Here is a 19,779-nt window from a genome sequence, read left to right as displayed (position 1 = left end):
ATAAGTTAATTAACCTCTCTGAGCCCCAGAGTGGTGATATTAATAGCTCTGACTCTCCAAAGTACAAATAATAAAATCATCCTTAAGAGGTAGATATAAATAAGACGTGTATATGAAGACCACAACAAGATATTTTAGATGAAAATAACTCATTAAACTGCCATGAAAAGCCAGGGTGAGTGGGAAGAGGAGAGAATGAAAGGCTGGCTTCGAACTTGGCGAGAGAAAAAAAAATTGAGAAGACATTTAGTGATTCAGCTGCGCTATTATTAATGTTATTATTTATCAAGCATGTTAAATGAGTAAGACATTTTACCAAACACAGACAATAACATGGTCTCTATTTTTACTTAACCATCACAAAGACATAAAACCAACCTCCTAATTGTCTCAGTCAGATGTTTCGGTGGTGTTTTAAGTAAATATAGAGTTCATGGTGCTATTGTAATGCTGTGTGTGACTTATGTCTGCGAAGTACAGCATCACACACACACCCCAGACCACCTGGAGAAATGTGGGGAAAAAAGAGAAGGAGGCTTACTGTTGGCTGTATCTTTATCCCATAACTTTAAAGTTTTTTAATAAAAAAAAAAAAAAAAACAGATTCCAACCAAAGCTAGAATGGCACCAGAAATGTCGAGAAATATGAAAAATAATTACTCTTCAGGAAGAAATTACTAGAAATACCAGTGAGTGTATATTTTAGATCTGATTTCAAGCCTGGGACAAAAGATGGAGGATGTAGAGAGTCAAAGTCGTCTTCCATTGATGTTCCGTGTAGCAGAATCCATCCCCTGACTCGTGACAGACGGATGATGGTGTCAGAGGCCCAGACGGGAGGGGCACTTCCTTGTTCGACCCAACTGTTTCTGTGGACTTTTTGCCTAAACTCTTCTGGGGGTTCTCTACCCACCACTGCTTGTGAGAGATGGAGACGGGGGCTTCTCTTGCCCTCCCCCGCATTGAAACCCAAGAAGCATTCATCTCATAAACGAGGGTGTTTGTAGAGAGCGCTTTGGTTGAGTTTCAGATTGTCCAAAATTATGAAGCAGCCATTTTCTAAGTCTTAGCACCACCGAGCTAATTGCAGGGACCATTTTATATTATGACATGTTCATGGCACAGCACAAGGGTGGCACGTGGACTTGTCAAAACAAATAAATCTCTTGTTTTTTTAAATGAAATCTATTGCACAAAGAGCTAAACAAATTACAGGATAGAGGCAAATGTCTACCTCCCTAACAGCATTTACTACCTGGAGAAAAACAGTGGAAACGTTCAGGAATTGACTGAAAAATTAACTGAGCACAGATGAAAGGTGAGCACGAGGGCAGTCAGGATAACATCCTCCTTTATCATTCAGGGACCCGGGGTCCCACCCCACAGGCCTAGACACAACTCACTGCTGAGACCGCAGGGGACTCTGTGCAGAGGCCCAGGAGAGGTGTCAAGGCCCTGGGGTGGCACAGAGAAGGGAAAGGAGATACTTCTCAGGTTACAGGACTGGGTCCATCCTTGGTCCCTGAAAGTCAGAGACTGGTTCAGCATCCAAATCTCTACCTTCTTGTTTTTAACCAGAGATGAGAGAATCGGCCCGAAACGAGAATGGCAAATAGACAAGAACCAGGGAGTCAATAAAAATAAAATTTAGAAGAAAGGGGCCTGCTTTAGAACGAAATGAATGAAATGTTTAGTTTGGAGGGCAAAGGAGCCAGAGCCGAGGAGAACCGATAGAGCCTGTCTGGATGGTCCCTGACAAAATGTTTCAGTTGCTTTTTCAGATCAGGGTACAAGAAAGACTGGAGCAGTGCCCAGAGATGGGTGAGCCAAGGATGCTTCTCAGAGCTTTCCGTATATTAACTTTTTTCAAAAATAGAAAATAATCTATAGGCCCTTCAAAACAAAGCTGGTTAAGTAAATAATACATCCACAAAACAGCTGGCTTTGCAACCACTAAAAAGGATACGGTAGACAAAAATTTATTAGCATGGAAGATGTTCACATGATAGATTAAATAAACAGGTTACAGAACACATGTAAAATATAATCTCATTTTGGAGAACGTAGGGTACTCTATCCTATTATATTAGCTATCACGTCATATATAAAAACTCTTTGGAGACATAGTGACCAAAACAGCAGTGGTTATCTCTTCATTGTGGGATTTCAGATAGTTGCTTTTTCTTTTTGAGAACCAGTCTTTTCTAATTTTTTAAAAAAATTAACGTGTTTAGTCTAATTTTTTTTTATAGATTTATTTTACTTATTTACTTTTTGGCTGCATTGGGTCTTCATTGCTGTGTGCTGGCTTTCTCTAGTTGGGCGAGCAGGTGCTACTCTTTGTTGCAGTGTGCAGGCTTCTCATTGCGGGGGCTTCTCTTGTTGTGGAGCACGGGCTCTAGGCGCACGGGCTTCAGTAGTTGTGGCATGCGGGTTCAGTAGTTGTGGCATGCGGGCTCAGTAGTTGTGGCATGTGGGCTCAGTACTTGTGGCTCGCAGATTCAGTAGTTGTGGCGCACGGGCTTAGTTGCTCCATGGCACATGGGATCTTCCCGGACCAGGGCTCGAACCCGTGTCCCCTGCATTGGCAGGCGGATTCTTAACCACTGTGCCACCAGGGAAGCCCTAGTCTAATAATAAAGGGGAACTACTTGGAATTTTTTTAAAAGTAAAGTGAAAAGGAAGAAATAGCCAGACGTGGTACATAGTAAAAAAAATAAAGAGAGAAAAGAAAAAGAAAAAGCCCACAAGCACACAGCAGAGGAGGCAGGTGATACAGAAATGCAGCTGCTGTTACTACAGACAGACAGGCTTCCTTCCTTCTGTCTATGATCAGCCCCATCCATTTGTTTCCAAAGTGTGAGACCAAGTCATGGTCTCCTTCTCTGTTTCTGAACGTAATAGAAACAAAGCCTGCAAAACCAGCCCCGGGTGACGGCAGAACATGCCTGGCTTTCCGAAGCACATTCCAAGTTTAATAGTCCATCATTAGCTAGAGACAGAGCACACATAATACTCTACCCGTTGACTTTTTTTTCCTCCTAATTCATTTAAAAGAATAGTGTCAGTAAATCCAAAATCAGGCAAGTCTGCCCGGACAATAGTCATTCATTAGACAGGTGATGTGTCTTTAAAATAAACATGGGTGTGTGATGCGGAAGCAGACACACACACAGATCTATAATAAGACCGTCGCTGGCAGGACGAGGGAGATGTTTGGATCAGTGGTACTAGCAGCGTTATCCACCGAGGGACAGCAAGGGACACACCGCACGCGGTGGTGGGCAGGTGCTTGGAGATGGTGGCCGCTTCGGATGGAAAAGATGCCCCTCTCCTGGGGAGCCTGGGGGCACAGGTGAGGGAGAGCCGAGGTAGCCCAGGACCACAGCCCCCCACAGAGAACACTGCAGCCTGGCAATCACTTCCACCCCTCATCAATATCGAGGCCATTCCCATGGCATCTCCTGGGTGAAAAGCATTTCTTTCATCAACCTCATTTCTATGGGGAAGTCAAGCTCATTGCAAGCTGGCTGGACCTTGTATGGCTTTCTCCAGACCAGATTACTGGAAATGCCTACTTTTTTTTTTTTTTCAAATAATTTGCATGGTTTTGGTGTTGCTGCCAAGACAAACCTATAAAAGGGTCATTTTCCAAAAGAGACAGGATGTGAACGACTGTAACAATGACATAGATTTGCTTCCTGGGTCAACGTCCCTGAGAGCCAGCACCACCTCTTACAGATCAGCCAGAGGTTAGTTCTCCCCTTGAACCCCACGTGACGGGGCTTCGTCGTGCTGCTCTGCGCCATCTGAGCGTGTCCTCTTGGGCGTCAGCCAAGGACACACACTGCATCCCTGAAAGAATCAGCCCAGCTCCGCCCTGAGCCTACGGCTAGAGAGATTTCCTGCTGCAAACGTGGCACAAAATCATTTGCACGTGGGGAAAAGGACCAAGCAACTTACAACGACACGTGAGGGGCATGCATCATTTTAATGCAAAGCACAGAAGGGCTAGAACTAGCTCTTCACCTCCACTCTTACTTTTTGGTTATTTGAGACTGCGTTCAGGTGAGTGTCTCACAGGGACACACGCTCTCCGAAGAATCCCCGACATCATCCAAGCTTTCAGTCAACCTCGCTTTCCAGGCTGTGCTGTTTCCAGCTCTGTAGGTGAAGGACGCCCCGGAAGAACATTTATACAAGGAGAGGGACACAGAGGTTAACCAATACAAGCGCGTAACGTGTCCGTTTCTGGGTGAGGTGGGCAGACAACGTGGCACCCTCTTTACCCAGTCTTGTTTGCTCGTAAAACCCTAGGGAACCCAGCAGAGCCCACCAGTTCATCCTAGAACCCCAGGGAAAACGGCACACTTGAGGTTTAAAGCAGACGCGCGGTAAAGAAGAAAGAGCCGAGCCTGAAGGAGAGAACCTGGGGACTGGTCAGTTCCAGCTCCAGCTCATCACAAGGGGCGATAGCACAGAGCACCCCCTTTCGTGCTCCAGGTTTCCAAACTATGAAACAGAGGCGAAAATATTGCACTGACATCCCTCCCAGAGGCCCCAACCCTCAGTGTGAGAGCACAGGACAGCACAGGACCATCGAGTGTCCGATGCTATTCACTCTGCGTCGGTGTGTCCACAGGAACGCACAAAGGCCATGACCTTAGAAGATGGAGAGTTCCAGAAGCTTTCTTATTGGAACGGTTGCCTTAATTAATTTGCGTCCTCTTCGAGCTCTGCCCCCCCTGCCCGCTTTAGGAAGGGGCACCGACAGGTACCTGGATCATTTGGCCAATGCAGTGGGTCCTCCTCCCCTGGGGGAGGAGCTTTGGTGTGATGAGTAAAAGAGATCAAAGCTCTTTGTCCTTCATGTGCTTTTCTTTCTTTCCTTCTCCACATTGTAAGATGATGTTTATGGGACCCGGAGAGAAGCTTGCAGTCCGCGAAGATTCTGTTTGGGAGTCTCCCTTGGGATGAGTCAGCAAAGGCCCGGGAGCAAGGTGTTTTGTCCCCATACTGTGGGTCATGGGGGTCCTTTTTCACCCCCCTCAGCATGTGTCCTGCGTCTTCTCCGTCTTCGTGGGAGTTGTTCATATAAATACAGAAGAGCTCGGAGCCCGAGGCAGCCGCACACAAATGATGGCGGCCTCTCAGCTCCGCTACGCGTGGCTCAAGCCTGACCCTTGCCCTCCCTCCAGGTACCTGCTCCTCCTTCGCTGACTCCCCCGCTCAGAAAAGGACCCCATGGGCTTCTCCTCCAGGAAATCTGGGAGCAGCTTCACACTCCCTCATCCGGTCCCCTCCCGTCCAAAGCATCACGAGATGCTGCGACTTCTGCCCCCCGGTACACATTGGCGTTGGCCTTCCTCACCTCCACCCTGGATCACAACATACTCCTCTCCCCTCACCCAACAGCCATGACGAGCCTTCAGAAATACAGTTCAGATCACGTCATCATCTGCTTTGGAGAGCCATCCATGTCTCACGTTTTCACTTAAAATCAGGACCGGAAGTCCTGGCCCTGGCATAGCAATAGGTCCCGCCTTTCTGGCCACTACACATCCTGACTCTTCCCACATCTGCACCCTTTCGTTTCCCCACTAAGCCATGCTTCTCCCTTTGCAAGCTCTTCCTCCACCTTTCCTGGCGCCTCGCTGCTCATCCTTCAGGATTCAGCCTCCACAGCCCTTCAGCGGAGAGTTCCCTGACCCCTCCTCCAAATCCGGATCAGGTCCCGCATTTTAAAAATATCAATTTGGGGGCTTCCCTGGTGGCACAGTGGTTAAGAAACCGCCTGCCAACGCAGGGGACACGGGTTCGAGCCCTGGTCCGGGAAGATCCCACATGCCGCGGAGCAACTAAGCCCGCACGCCACAACTGCCGAGCCCGTGCGCCACAACTACTGAAGCCCTCGCGCCTAGAGCCCGTGCTCCGCAGCGAGAAGCCACCGCAATGAGAAGCCTGCGCACCGCAATGAAGAGTAGCCCCCAGAGTGGCTGAAACTAGAGAAAGCCCGCACGCAGCAACAAAGACCCAACGCAGCCAAAAATAAATAAATTTTTAATATCAATTTGTCATTATAAATGCATTTGCATAGGGGTTCATTAAATACCTTTTGAGTGAACAAGTAAATAACTCATGAAGAGGTCTTTTCATTTGTACATATGTCCAGGTCATATTTTTCACTTTTCTGCAAGAAGAGCTGGTCACATCCCTTGCTGCAGTGCAGATACATGATTTCTCTCTTAATTTGTCCATTTACTAATGTTTTTAAAGCTTTCAAAGGAGGAAATGCGGTTAGACTCAGCATGATTGTTTCAATAATTTGTATTTATTCAATAGACATTTCCAGAATACAATGATATGTCAGCCCTGGGCCGGGAGGGGATGATGTGGAGGGACCAGTGACACAGTTCTCAGTGAACTGTTTCCTCTTCCAGGTGCTCTCAGACCATCTCCGTAATGCCATCTTCCAGAAGACTGCTCAAGCAAACCGCTATGGACTGTGCGAATCTACCATCTTATTATTTTAAAAAACTAGAGCGACATTTGTCTCTTTCTTGGAACTTCCTCAATTTTCAGAGTCCCTCTAAGGTCGCCGACACCGCTCTCATCTGCAACTTATTTCCACGTCTTCAGATGGACTTGATCCAGTACAGGACATTTAAGGGAATTTCAAATATCTTGGAAACGCTTCTTTTTAACCCCACAAATTCTTTTGACCCCCCCCTCTCTTTTCCCTCCCATCTTTCATCAAAGTGACAGTCACAGTGTAAGGTATTAGACACATAAACATGTCCCTGCCCTTGAGAAACGTTTTACAGTGTATCGGCCCACGGTTACATAATCTAGAATTTATCTGAAAATAATAAGCAGCTTTACTGATGCCAGACATTTTATATCGTAGTCACTTATCTATTTGCCTTGCAAATTATTTTGATGAGAAAGTATTCCAGTGACATTGTAAGTTCATCACAGTAGTTCCTGCAGTAAGTTCACTCTTTTTCTCCCCTGAAGTCTTACATTATAACAGATGCTTCCTCGTGGCTTCCTGAAGTGATACTATGATACAAGAAATGGTCTGAGAATCTCCAATGACCACTTTCTTCCATTTAATAGCTATGTAACTGATTTACGTGGCTTCTAAATGTTTTCTATTAATAGTGCAAGTTTAAATTCTAGTTCTCCAAGCAAACATGTCAAAAGAGGCTCCTTAATTTGGTTCATTACAAACCCAGCAGGTGTCCAGCCAAGGGCCAGACTTGTACGTCTTCTGAGGAGCAAAGGCATTTGGGTGGCAGAAGTTCTGCCATGTCTGGCGCCGTGAAAGGTGCACCCTGCACTCTGAACTCTGTCTCCACACTCCCCAGAAAGCCCACCCTCCCCATTCACAAAGGCGGGCTTCTTCCAAAGCACGGCAGCCTCATCATGGTCCGTGTTTGCCTTGATCTCACTCAGGCATGGAATGCTCCCCGTCCCGGCGGCGCTATGTCTGACCCTTAACTGGCTACAGTTCCTCCACCTTCATTCCTCCAGAAGCATCATCACCTAGCAGTACTTTGATCTCTTTTTCATTTTTATTTTTTCTTTAAAGAGCACACGTATTTTCCCGGTTTTTGCCAAGAGTGACTAATTGCATACAAATTTTTATTTTCAATCTTACTCCCTAAATCTTAGGCCTATGTTTCCAGCTATTTTATTGTATTCCAGGACGCTGTCATTTACATATGAGGATAATGGTAATGGTGAGGACGGTGGTGATCAGGATGGTGATGGTGATGATGGTGATGGTGACGATGACATCATCAGAACCTCACTCTTGCCCTGGACGGAATCCCTGCCTCTGGAAAACATGGTCATTCAGCAGATAATTTACCGGGAGAGAAAGAAGAACAACCTAGTCTAATGAATCTGCAGATCGCTGAGAGATCAAGACACTCCAGGGTGTGAGACAAATAAACAACAACAAACATATGTATATACACATATATGACACACAGTGACAAGTACCATGAAGAAAAACAGAGCAGAGAAGTGCGTAGGGAATAAGGAGGATGGTTCCACTTAGATAAGACAGCGTGGGAGGGGGGGCTGCTCCGAGAAGGGGTGGAATGAAGTGAGGCGACAAGTCAGGCAAAGATCTAGGGAAAGGGCCTCCAAGAAGCACAAAGGTTTTGTCAAGGACAGTAATACTTCTCCCCCACGACGTGCAGCCCACTCGCTGGGACGCAGATAATGCTGCGTATCTGTTCACCAGAATGTGGAAAAGCACAGTGTGTCTATTGGGCTTTAGCGATATTTCCAAATGCTGACCAAAAACGTTAGATATGAGTCTTTCCCCAAAGCAGAAGTACTTCCAGCATTAGTGAAACTAACGGTATTTATAGGTGAGCTCACTGACAAGTTTGATCTAGAAAAATGCTTAAATCTGCAAATCTAGAAAGACCTTACAAGTCTACTCACCTACATTTCACTCGCCAAGCACTGTTTTCCAGAACCTTCCCAGTATTTTTAGTAAAGTAGGAAACCCCAGGGTCGTTTGGAGTCATTCAGGGCAGGCGAATGGGCCAGTTCCAAGGAGGAGGCTGTGTCCTGCCTGGGCCCCCAGCTCGTGTCCTGGGATGTGGCCTTGGACCTGGAGCCATGCTTCTCGCTTCATCTTTGCCAAATTCCGGGATTTACGCTCCCCTCGCCAGGTCTGCACACCTGGATCCCGGGGGGTCAGCAGGACCCGCGCGGATGGGGCCGGCAGGGGCGGGGAGGAGCTGCTGTGTGACCCACGCTGGGCCTGGCCTGGTGTGGCCTCAAAGACACCCCCCGCCCCGGGTGCCCACGCTTCTTCCCCACCCACCTTCTCCGCAGTCAGCACCGTCTTCCCACCTTTAAGACAATTCACTCACTCGCGAGCCCCTGGAGCCCTGAGACAAGTGCGCCACCGACCCACCAAGGCCACATCGGAGCTGAGCGCAGAGGGCCCTGTTGCCTAACCCCACCCCCAAGCCCCGCTGGGCCTTTATTATCGTCCCCGGGACCTGAAGGCCTGTGGGCAGAGCTCCCCGCCTAGACCCGCTCGGTCCAGCCTCTGGCAGAGCGCGTCCTCGGAGGGCTGACCCCAGGCATGATGGGGATGACTTTCTCCGTCTCCCCTCGCCTTGTGCCCGGACGCTGTGTCCAAATGGCCATCCCCTTCTCCTCCTGCATCTCCCCCGCCCGCCCGCCCTCTCTCCCTGGGCTCCTTTCGGGGAGATGTTCACTGTTACGGACTGTTACGGACTGCATTGCATCCCCCATCCACTGGTGATGCCTAACCCCCAGTGTGACTATTTCTGGAGATGGGGCTTTAGGGGCGTGACTGAGTGGGGTCCAACAGGACTTGTGCCCTTCTAAAAATTAAAGGAGACCCAAAACCTCTCTCTCTCTGCCGTGCGGGACCCAGCAAGGAGACAGCCGTCCACAAGCCAAGGAGAGAGGCCTCCCGAGAAATCAGTCCTGCGGACGCCCTGCTCTTGGGCGTCCAGCCCCCAGACTGTGAGACAATGTATTTCTGTTGTCTAAGCTGCCCAGTCTGTGGTGCTCTGTGACGACAGCCTGAGCGGACAGATGCGTTCAGTATTCCATTTATATTACAAAAGATGGACAATTTTATTCCCCGAATACAAAAGTCTGTGTCCTCTGCAGTCACACCTCCTGCACCCCTTGCCCCGAAAGAACGTGGCATTCCAAGCCCTCGCCATCCTCCCCGCCCCCACCAGCCTCGGCCCATCTCCTGTCTCCCCACCCCGGCTCCGTCCTGTCCTTCCTTCCGCTCACACAGCCACAGCGCCCGGCCCTTCTCCCTGCGGGGCTGGCGGCCTCTTTCCCCTCATGCCATGAGAATGTTTGAACCGTGGGCCCTTCCCAGTGTCCTCCAGGCAGAGCTGCCAGCCTGCTCCCCCTTCCCTCCTCAGCGCTCTCTCTGGAGCGTCCCCCGGACTCTGGACCGGAGATGTTGTGTAGACGCTGGCTGCCCCCGCCCTGCAGCACAGCGCTCCTCTCTTGCGCCCGGCGCAGACCACGGGGCCGGTTGCCCTGCCCTGTTCCCGAACCTCTAAGGATGCGAGGTCCCGGCCCCGCCGTTTTGGTAAAGAGCGCCGTGCACATGCCCCGAGACCCAGGCCCCCGTGGAGGCCTCAGGCCCGGCACAGCCCTGGTCAGGGCCCGGGAAGCAGGACGTCCCGGGAGCCTGGGGATGTGTCCGCCCTACAGCCTGTCTGTCCTTCCTCCACGCTCGGGACCCGGGACCCCAGTCCAAGCCCGGTCTGCTCCGAGCCCGAGGGCAGGGTCCTTCATTTCCACGACCCAAACGCTTCCTGCAGGCACGATAATCCACTCCGCCAACAGCAAAGCGAGTGGCCTTCGACAGACAGGAGGGCGGTCACGTCTGCCCACAGCGACCCCCGTCCTCTAGGGTCCCGCGGCCCCGCCCCCGGCCGCTCCTCTGGCTCCGCCCCCGCCGGCCTGAGCTCCTGCAGCCCTGCTTCCCCTCGGCTGCGTCGGCCTCGCGGGCCTCCTCGGCTGCGCACACCACGTGGTTTCCCCTCCAGCCCTTTGTCCTTCTCGCCCTCGGCTTGGATGTGACATTTGTCCTTCTGGAGGAGGGTACACGTCCGCAGAGGCCCTGCCGGCCACCGGCAGCCCTCTTCACGACTCCCGGCCTTTCTCTGTTTACCGCACTCATCTCCTTCCGAAAGCTGTGCATTTGTCCTTTGACCACTGAGTGTGTACCCCCAGGAGAAAGTAAACGCCCTTGAGAGACGAGCGCTCGGCGTCCGATGCACCCCCCCGCATCCCAGGTGCCTGGATCCCAGCGGGAGTCCAGCAGGTGCTCACTTCGGGGACAGCGGAAGGAATGCCATCGCCGCAGACGGCCAAGGCCTGCGCGCCCCCAGCGCCTTCATATGTCTTCATCTTGGCAGTGCCCTCACCAGGCAGTAAGCCCACTGTCTGGCATGCAGTAGGTGCTCAGTACTTGTTTGCTGACAAAAGTGATGAATAAAATGAGTTTGAAATGGGGGTTCCTTTACATTCTAGTGTGACCGCCATCTGCCATCTAGTGGTGAGAGCGGGCAACTTCAGGACGACGAGCTTGGGAGAAGCAGTGAGGGAGCTGAACAGGGATGAAGACCTATGGGTACCAGGGCGACGGCGGGGCTCCCCTCACCTCCATCCTCCGTCTGTAGGAAGAGCCCTGAGCATTCCGCTGTGGAGCCAAATCTTGCCCGTTACTGCGGAGTAGGGTGGGTAACACGTTGAAACCCCAGCAAAATAAATGATGCAAAAGAAAAGGAACCCCAGATAAATGCACATTAAGCTTCCAGTGGTCCCACAGGTAAGACTGTGCGAATATTCGTGGTTGTGTTTGATGCTCCAGTGGGACGATCTGCTTTTCTCCCGACTTTGGGGAGATCAGATCCGTACGGAGTTTTGACTGAAAAGTACAGCAACACTGCGTTCCGAGTTTCCTTGGGGAACCTACAGACAGTGGGGGAACATTCAAGTGAATTGAGAAGGAAGGAAGGATGAGAATGAGGGAAAGGTGAAGAAAGCACGGATTAGGGATCACAGAGATGCCCGAACGACACACACTCACTACGTAAGATTACAAAAATGCCGTAAGACTGCAAACTCCAGGTACCTGTGGGTGTGGGGGAGTCACGTGACCCCTCTGGACCCCAGCTTCCTTCGTATAAACAAGAATTTTGGAAGACGTGGTCTCTGGGGTTTTACAACCTTCAAGTTTCCTAGGCAGATCCCTAACTAAAACCTTAATGTACATTCATGACAGGTGTGAACTTTTCAAATATTTCCTTGAATAGTGGTTTGTTATGTTTCTGTAGGGTTCACCTCAAACTGAAGGGCGCTGATCCCAGATGAAATGTTACATGATTCATTAATACGTTAGCCTGCGCCTCGGTTATGTGGAACCCTAACAAGGCTTCGAGAAAGCTGAAAAGACACAGGATTGAGGAGACGGGAGTGGGCCTGCCACTCTGTGAGCCGTGGCCTACCCCGCACGGGGCGAGTCAGGCCACACAGGTGGCCAAACACAGCATAATAAACAGAATCGCTGTCCGCGATGGTCCACCAGCAGGCGTTTTAATAAATCCCAGGCATTGCTTGACCACAGGCTACACAGACAACCGTGGGATGGGCGCAATCTTATTCTTGGGGTAGTTAGCCAAGAAGCCCTGGGGGTTCGGAAGTGGCAGCCCCTCCCCTCCCCATGCCCACACCCTCCCATACTCTCAGTGCACAGCCTAATCTCTCCCAGGTGTGGTGGTACCTGCGGGGCACCTCAGCCCACCTTCCACGCCGGACGGGCACTCAAACCATCCCAGGACGTGAGCCAAGGCCCCCCGCCCCCCCTGCCCCATATCCAGCCCCCGTCCACCACCCAGCCCCCAAGCAGAGCGTGCCCAGAGAACATCCACCACCTCACTCCTGAGAAAGAGACTTGGGACCAAGACCCAGACACTGGGTGATGGAAAACCGAGCGAGGAGCGAGGTTTGAGAAGAAATTCCACGGAAGGCTCAAGGAATATGAGGAATGCAACATTCCTGTTATTTTGGTTTTTAAAAATACATCCCTCGGAGATGCACAGTGACATATTTACAGTTGAAATGTCATGACGTCTGGGAATTACTTAAATGATTCCAAGTCAAAACAACCACGACAAAAAGTAAAAGATACCAACAAACCTTGGCAAAATGTTGTCATTGTTGGAACCCGGATGATGAATATGAATGAGTGTGTGTAACTTTGCATTAAGAAAAAGTTAGAATAAATGTAGAATAGAAGGAAAAACTAATCACAATACATGACTATAAGGGCCTTGATAACTTAGTTTTAGGAAAGCAGATGTCTGGAGCATGAAGGAGAGAATGGAGAGAGAAGGAAAGACCGAGTCTGGGCAAGATTGGCTAATGGTTCACTGTAGGACCCACCTGGAAGTCACACTCAGAAATCCCAGTCAGTGTTTTCATCTCTATGTATGTCAGTTCTTAACTTACAGAAGGTCAGCCAAGAGAAACTCTGATACTTCTGAAATATGAACGCAGAAATCCAAAATGTCTTGTTCTGATCCAGTGATGGCCCTCCACCCATCTCTTGACGGGCCGTGCTAGGTACACCCCTTACCTGGCGAAGGCTGCGGGGACCCACGGGATGATGGGTGTCAGTGCTTTGGAAAGCGGTAGCACGTCCCGTGAAGTTCATCATCGTTGCTAGGCTGCATGCAGGGCATCACGGCAGAACAGAGCAGGGGGCTCGCAAGCCCAACACAACCGGGCTCTGATGGTGTGGCCGCAAGTTACTGGCTGTGTCACTTTGACTAGGCTGTATCTCCTCCTCTGACCACCTATTTTTTTCGCTTATAAAATGGAGCTAATAATGCCTGCTTTGAAGAGTGCTGTGAGGCTTAAATGAGTTAAAACAGACGAAAACTTTCTACCTCAGTCCCTAGCACACAGTCCTCTAAAACATTAGCCCGTTGTTGCTATTGTCCTGAATATATACCTCAAGACTGAAAGGTGTATCACCTAGACCTAGACTAAGACAATTCACTGTGCAACACGGTCTGACCCGTGTCCTTCCTGGCCTTTGTCTTTCTTACCTAGAAGGTCTCACCCTTTGTGCCTCATGTTCAAGCTTCCCCTTGAGCCCTGGACTTCCACCCCTGGCTTGTCTCTAGTCCTTGCACGACGGCAGACACACACAGGAACTCCGGACAGATGGCAGGCTATCGCGCTGATGCCGGCTTTTGTTACAGCAACTTCCCCACTGATAACGTGTTGTGGATCTTTGCCTGAAGCCTCACTTTGAGTTAATGTCATCAAGGGATAATTGACAATGATCTCCACCCCTTGCCTCTTGTCAGATTTGACAATTCAAAATACGTTCTAAATGTACCGAGGGGCATTTCGCAGAATGCGTTTCCTTAGGCTCTTCCTCGCGGAAACTCACATGTCACTTTTCTCTCTCGTATCAAGATCTTCTTACAGATGATCCAAGTCAACTAAGGTCTGATGCCAGACGCAGATTCTAATTCCAAGTCATCACCCCGAGCATTTTATAAAATTGTTGCCAAAATTTCAGGCGGGTGCCACCCGGTCCTGGGGACACGTGGGCATCTGGTTGATTTTCCGAGCTCCTTGACCTCTCTCCCCAGGTGGACCCCATCCCTCTTCCATCTACACCCCCAGAGCTTGTAGCCCTCTGACTCAGAACTCATGTTGACGTCTGCCTCCCCCCCTCCCCCGACTGGGAGAGCGCCGAGAGCATGTGCTATCTTGTTCCTCTCTCTATCCTGGTATCCAGGCCTGCCTGTACTTGGCCACAGCGGGCACCCAGAATTTGTTGAATGAACGTATAATGTCAAAGTTTCTGCACAATTTCAGAGAAGCCTGAAGTATTTTGATCAGATGAGACTTGCGTGTTCATCTGGTTCCAGCTGCCCTCTCCGTGCGGCGGCCCCGATACTGATCCCCTCCCACGTGAACATGGAGCTTCTGTTTGACCTCTCCAGGGTCAGGGAGTCTGTTGTCCTACTGCTGAATGGCCTGACCCTCAGGTCATCCCGTCTGTTAAGTCAAAGTCAGCCTGTGCCTTCCGCCCACTAGTCCCAGGTCTGCAATGCAAAACACCCCAAGTTCTGACTTGAGCTATGTCTCAGGGCAGACCTCCGATCACCTCGGGACTGCTCACCTGTCTCGTGTGACACCTGTCTTCTCTGAAAGAAACCCCCTCTTCTGGTTTCTGTTACCCCGTCCTGGAAATGTTTCTAGTTTGTCTTAACCACTCTCTAGATGTCATGCCCAGCACTGAACAGAACATGACACAAGGAGACTCGTGGAGCACAGTCAAGCGGGAATGACCCTTCTCGTGACCTGAATACTGCTCTTCTGTTGGCAAATCCCAGGACGCTAAAAGGCCAGCTTCCTCTTGCCCTTACAAGACTGGAACTGTTGGCAGCAAAGCTAAGGGTTCACTCTGATGCCCTTCTCTTAGCAGATCTGACATCCCGTTAGGAGAGGGGGCTTGGAATGGGTCTCTCCATTATGTCTTCTTTAGTTGAAAAAAGAGAGAGAGAGGGAGAATGAAAGAAACAGGAAGGAAAAAAGGAAGGAAGGAAGGAAGGGAGGGAGGGAGGGAGGAGGGGCGGAAGGAAGGGAAAGAGAGAAAGAGAGGAAGGGGAGGGAGGGAAGAGGGGGGAAGGAAGGGAAAGAAAAAGAGGAAGGAAGGAAGGAAGGAAGGAAGGAAATATTCTCAGTGCAATCTTCATTTCACTGCATCTTTCCTCTTCCCATAAAGGAAACTGACCGGAGAGGGGTGTGTGACCATCACAGGCTTCCAGATTCCTGCAGGACTTCCCCGACCTTGTAGCCTGCCAGGGCTGGTGCATCAGTTGGCAGAAAGGAAGCCAGACATTCCAAGAACTCGTCACAGAGGCAACGACCAGCGCATTTCACATTTTGTTTCAATAATCTTGCTGATCTCTCGCCTTTTAAAAAGGTAAGACTGAGAACATGAGCAGCACAGATCAGGAATGCACCGCTGTTGTTTTCAGACAGCAAGACAGCGAGGGGGAAAGAGAGGTGACACCACAAGTGGAGTGATTTGTTTTGTGTGCGCAGCTCGGCCAGATCGCCTCCAGCAGGGCAAGGGGTAGGTTACAGCCACGGCGAACGTTCAGGCGCCGTCTGCCACCCAAATCCCACCGCCAAGGATGACATCGCATGGGCATGTGGCAGGATATCTACACCGCTCTTTGGTGACCAGTGGACGGACAGAGAGAAAGGACAGCCGCTTTCCTGAAGGGGCACGGTCACGGTAGGACACCCCAGAACCGGGGGAAGTGTCTATCTTGGCTTTGACTCCACGAACATCCCACGCCTGTGTTCCCTGGAGGGAATTCCCCACACCTGGTGACACACACAGAGATCTGGGCCTATTCTGGTTGTGTCGCACACCAAGAGTGCTACCAGGCTGGCGCTGCCCCTTCCTCATTTAGAATCAACACCCTTCTGCTCAGAACCCGCCGCCCGGGAAGAGAGAGGTTCTAGATAAACTGAGTCATAAACCTCCCCCGTGCCGGGTTGGTTCTGCAGTTTACAAAACTCACAAGGCCCTCCACAAACTCCTCAAATCGGCGTTTTCATCCAAGAATGGAGGGGCATGCAGGGGCCACCAGTGACCCAGGCCTGGACGCTCTATTTTCTGCACCGACACAATGTGAAAGCCACATTCAGGTCCTCACTCCATCCCTTCCTTTTCCTGCCAATTGGGACACAGATCTTTTAACTTCCAAACACGTGTTATCTTTTTACATTAAAATTCTGTGAGTGCATCTGAGGCCCCCAAGTCCTGTTTCTGCCATCTAAGCAGTAAATCTACTGCAAGTCTTAGAACAGTGTGTGTATTTGGCGTCAGGAAATGAGAGGTGCCCGGGGAAAATGAGAAATGCAGAGTCACCTTTAAAAAAGAAAAAAACTGTGCGTGTCCTGGAGTCCACAAAAGACTTGAAACAAATACTGCGGCCATCTTGGCATCTTTTTAGATGAACCATCTTGTAAATCATCCCCAAACTCTTCTGCTTATGTACATACAGCGCACTAACACTTGGGGTTTGTGTTCAGACAACAGAAATTTTCAAACCACAGATCCGGACGGGCTGTCCAAGGATTTAAGCCACCTCCTGAAACAGGGGAAAAAGGTCTTACAGATCTCAAGAACTCCAAGATGTTTTTATTGATTTCAGTTTCCAATAGAATGAATATGTTTTCTCTAAATATTTTTTATCACACAACTGAAACATTGAATTATTTTTTCAGAAATAGAGTTAAATACAACAATCTAGTTACAAATTCTAATATAAAGAGTACAAAATATAATGTTATAACTTGTATTTTAAAAAAGAAATACAAACTCTATGGTCTTTTGCCTTTTGCTGCCTCAAAGCATAATTAGCAAAGTTGAAGAATGAACATTCTCCCCTCAGTCGCTCCACACAGACACACCACGGGGCGCCTAAACCATCACTTGAAGTCCTGGCCTGTGATTTTTTTATTCCCTTTCTTTTTGCTCGGTGTATAAAATGTCCTGCGATGAGAACACACCCGAGTTAAAAGCAGTGAAACAGCATACGCTGCTTCAGACACGGAGACATTCTGAAAGTGGAAAAGTAAAGTTGTACAAACGCATTCGTTGTTTTGTGCGTCGATCACACCCCCCAGGGGGTGGTTTGCCTGTTTTCAAGACGGCACGTCGGTAAAGAGAATCTGGCCGTGAAAACCCAGGAGGTGTGTTGCGTTCCAGGCACAGACTGAGAACTGCCATTCACCTTCTGTGACCCTGTGGGCTACACTCTATCTCCCGCTGGAAAGAAGGTGCAGCTACCTGAGTCAGGTGCCTGGGAAACAGCAGGCAGGTGTCACCTGCGACCTGCTGGGCCCGAGGCCGCATCCCAGAGGCCTGCCAAACGATGACCCTGCGTGTGCACGTGCCTCCGTGTACTGCCTGCCTGACACTGTACGCAACCTGTGACTCAGCGGCCAGATCTGAAGATGGTTCTCGACATCCCGGGCAAAACCAAGGCTCCATAAGCTTGCCAAAGTGGCGTATGTCATCCCCAGGGCCATTTCCTGGAGCACCTTCGTTTCAAGAAACTAGTGTCTTTCTTGGTTTACAAAATAAATAAGTAAATATTGGGAAGCATCTCTTAAAGCACTGAATACTTTTCAAAACCAAAAAGGCAAAATCCACTTGGCCTGAAAATCTGTACTGTACCATAACCGAGGTGAAACGCCTCCATCTGAGATGGTCCCAGGGCCTTCCAGGAACCAGGGGAGAAAAGCGACAGAACGGCTGGCCAACGCCCGGAGAAGATGCTTCAACAGCTGAGTTTTCAGAGAATTTAAATGTTCATTCTTCAAGTTAAGGAATATGAGTGAATAACCTGAAAGAGTCTCTAAGCTCATTATTTGTGTTACAACAACGAGGAACAGGGCGAGCAGGGGAGGGGGAGGAGTGAGACCAGCAGCAGGAGTGTGCAGGCGGGGGCGGGGAGACACACGGAGAAGCTGCAGTGTAGACAACCAAACCCTTTATTGTCTAAGTTACATTGACGCCAACACTGTCAAATCCTGTTAAGAAACAAGGAAACAGCAGATTGGTAGAGGTAGTAGAAAGTCTGTAACAGTCAGAGGGTGACTTACAAGAGAGACCATGCGGAAATTATCCATCGAAAAAAAGTGAATCAAAACACATTGGCTAAATAAATAAGAAAAACACAAATCGTATTAAATACTATGGTCAAACTGACATAAACACATGGACAAACCAATACAATACTGATGCTCAGTGGAAGAAGGGAAGCACAGTCGGGCCCCCAGACGGCTTGCCTTGGAGGGTGGTGTTCTTGGACGCCGCCCCCCCACCCCGGACCCCCGTCTGCTGAATTCAGGGAAAACCTTATTTCTGTGCTCCGGGTGGAAACAAGTATTCCAACTGGCTCGGGTCGCGTGTCCGGCCAACGGGACCCCGGGACGCGCCCCTCTCCACCATGCTGCCCGCAAAGGGGTCTCCCGGGATGACACCTGCGGCTCTGAAGGCCGCCTCTGAAACGGTAAGAACGTACACGATCGTGTCACTCTGGGTACAGAATTCCTCTGAATAACTAAAACACAGAGAAACAGACCGAATCACGAGCCCCTGTGCGTTCCTGAACTGTCACCCTTCGCTGTCAGCCAAGAAAATAAAAGCTAGAAAATGCAGAAACCATCACCGTGGGGAGACTACGGAAGTGATCAAACGGAAGTCAACAGAAAGGCATGTCGATTTCTAGGGTGAACAGAGGAATGTAGCTCTGAAACTTTGCTCAAAATAACTTTAGAGGACAGTCACTGAATCGTATCTGCAAGGACATTCCTAATGACACCAACACGACAGATCATTCTGGTACATATCCGGTGTAAGAATATCAGGAAAAAATAAGTAAAAAAGTTATATATATATACACACACATACATGCAGCTATATGCGTGTGTATATACATGTATATATATATTTATAGATAGAAGCTAGCCAGTTACATTGCATTGTTTGCAAATGTTGCAAAGTAACCTGAACGGTCAAGTAATTTAAATTCAGTAACAAGGAGAATCCACACCCAAACATTAACTAAGAACAACAACAACAACAATAATAATAATAATAAAATTCAACGAATCATTAGAACAGGAAAACCACACTTTAGGGTGTGTGTGTGTGTGTGTGTGTGTGTGTGTGTGTGTGTGTGTGTGTGTGTGTGTGTGTGTGTGTGTGTGTGTGTTTCAACAAGTCTTTGTATCAGAAGCCCATTTTCTACAAAAACTGCACTAATCCATTACTGTATTAGGTAAACTGTCGCTCTCACCAGTATTAAAGATTAGGATAATTTCTGTACATGTAAAATTATTGCTTTTTTGAAAAATATATTTAGCATATGCTCGTTTTAATCCATTTCCTGCCTTTACAAAATTTCACAATTAAAAAAAACCTAGTAAAGCTTTTGCAAAAAATTTCACAGAACGTTTTCATTCAAGGCAGCAGTAACTTTTGATAATGCATAAGATCATTATGTGCAAAAGTCTGACACTCTCAGAAACGTCACCATCACACACGGTGTCATGGTAATCGGAAAAGAAAATATCTGTATCTGTGGAATACAACTTCAGCTGCGTACACTGCAAGGTTTAAGACCC

Source organism: Leucopleurus acutus, assembly GCF_964270905.1.
Source record: "Leucopleurus acutus genome assembly, chromosome: 13".
Lineage (NCBI taxonomy): Eukaryota > Metazoa > Chordata > Mammalia > Artiodactyla > Delphinidae > Leucopleurus > Leucopleurus acutus.
The sequence above is the reverse complement of the archived record's forward strand: the minus strand, read 5'-3'. Positions refer to the sequence as shown.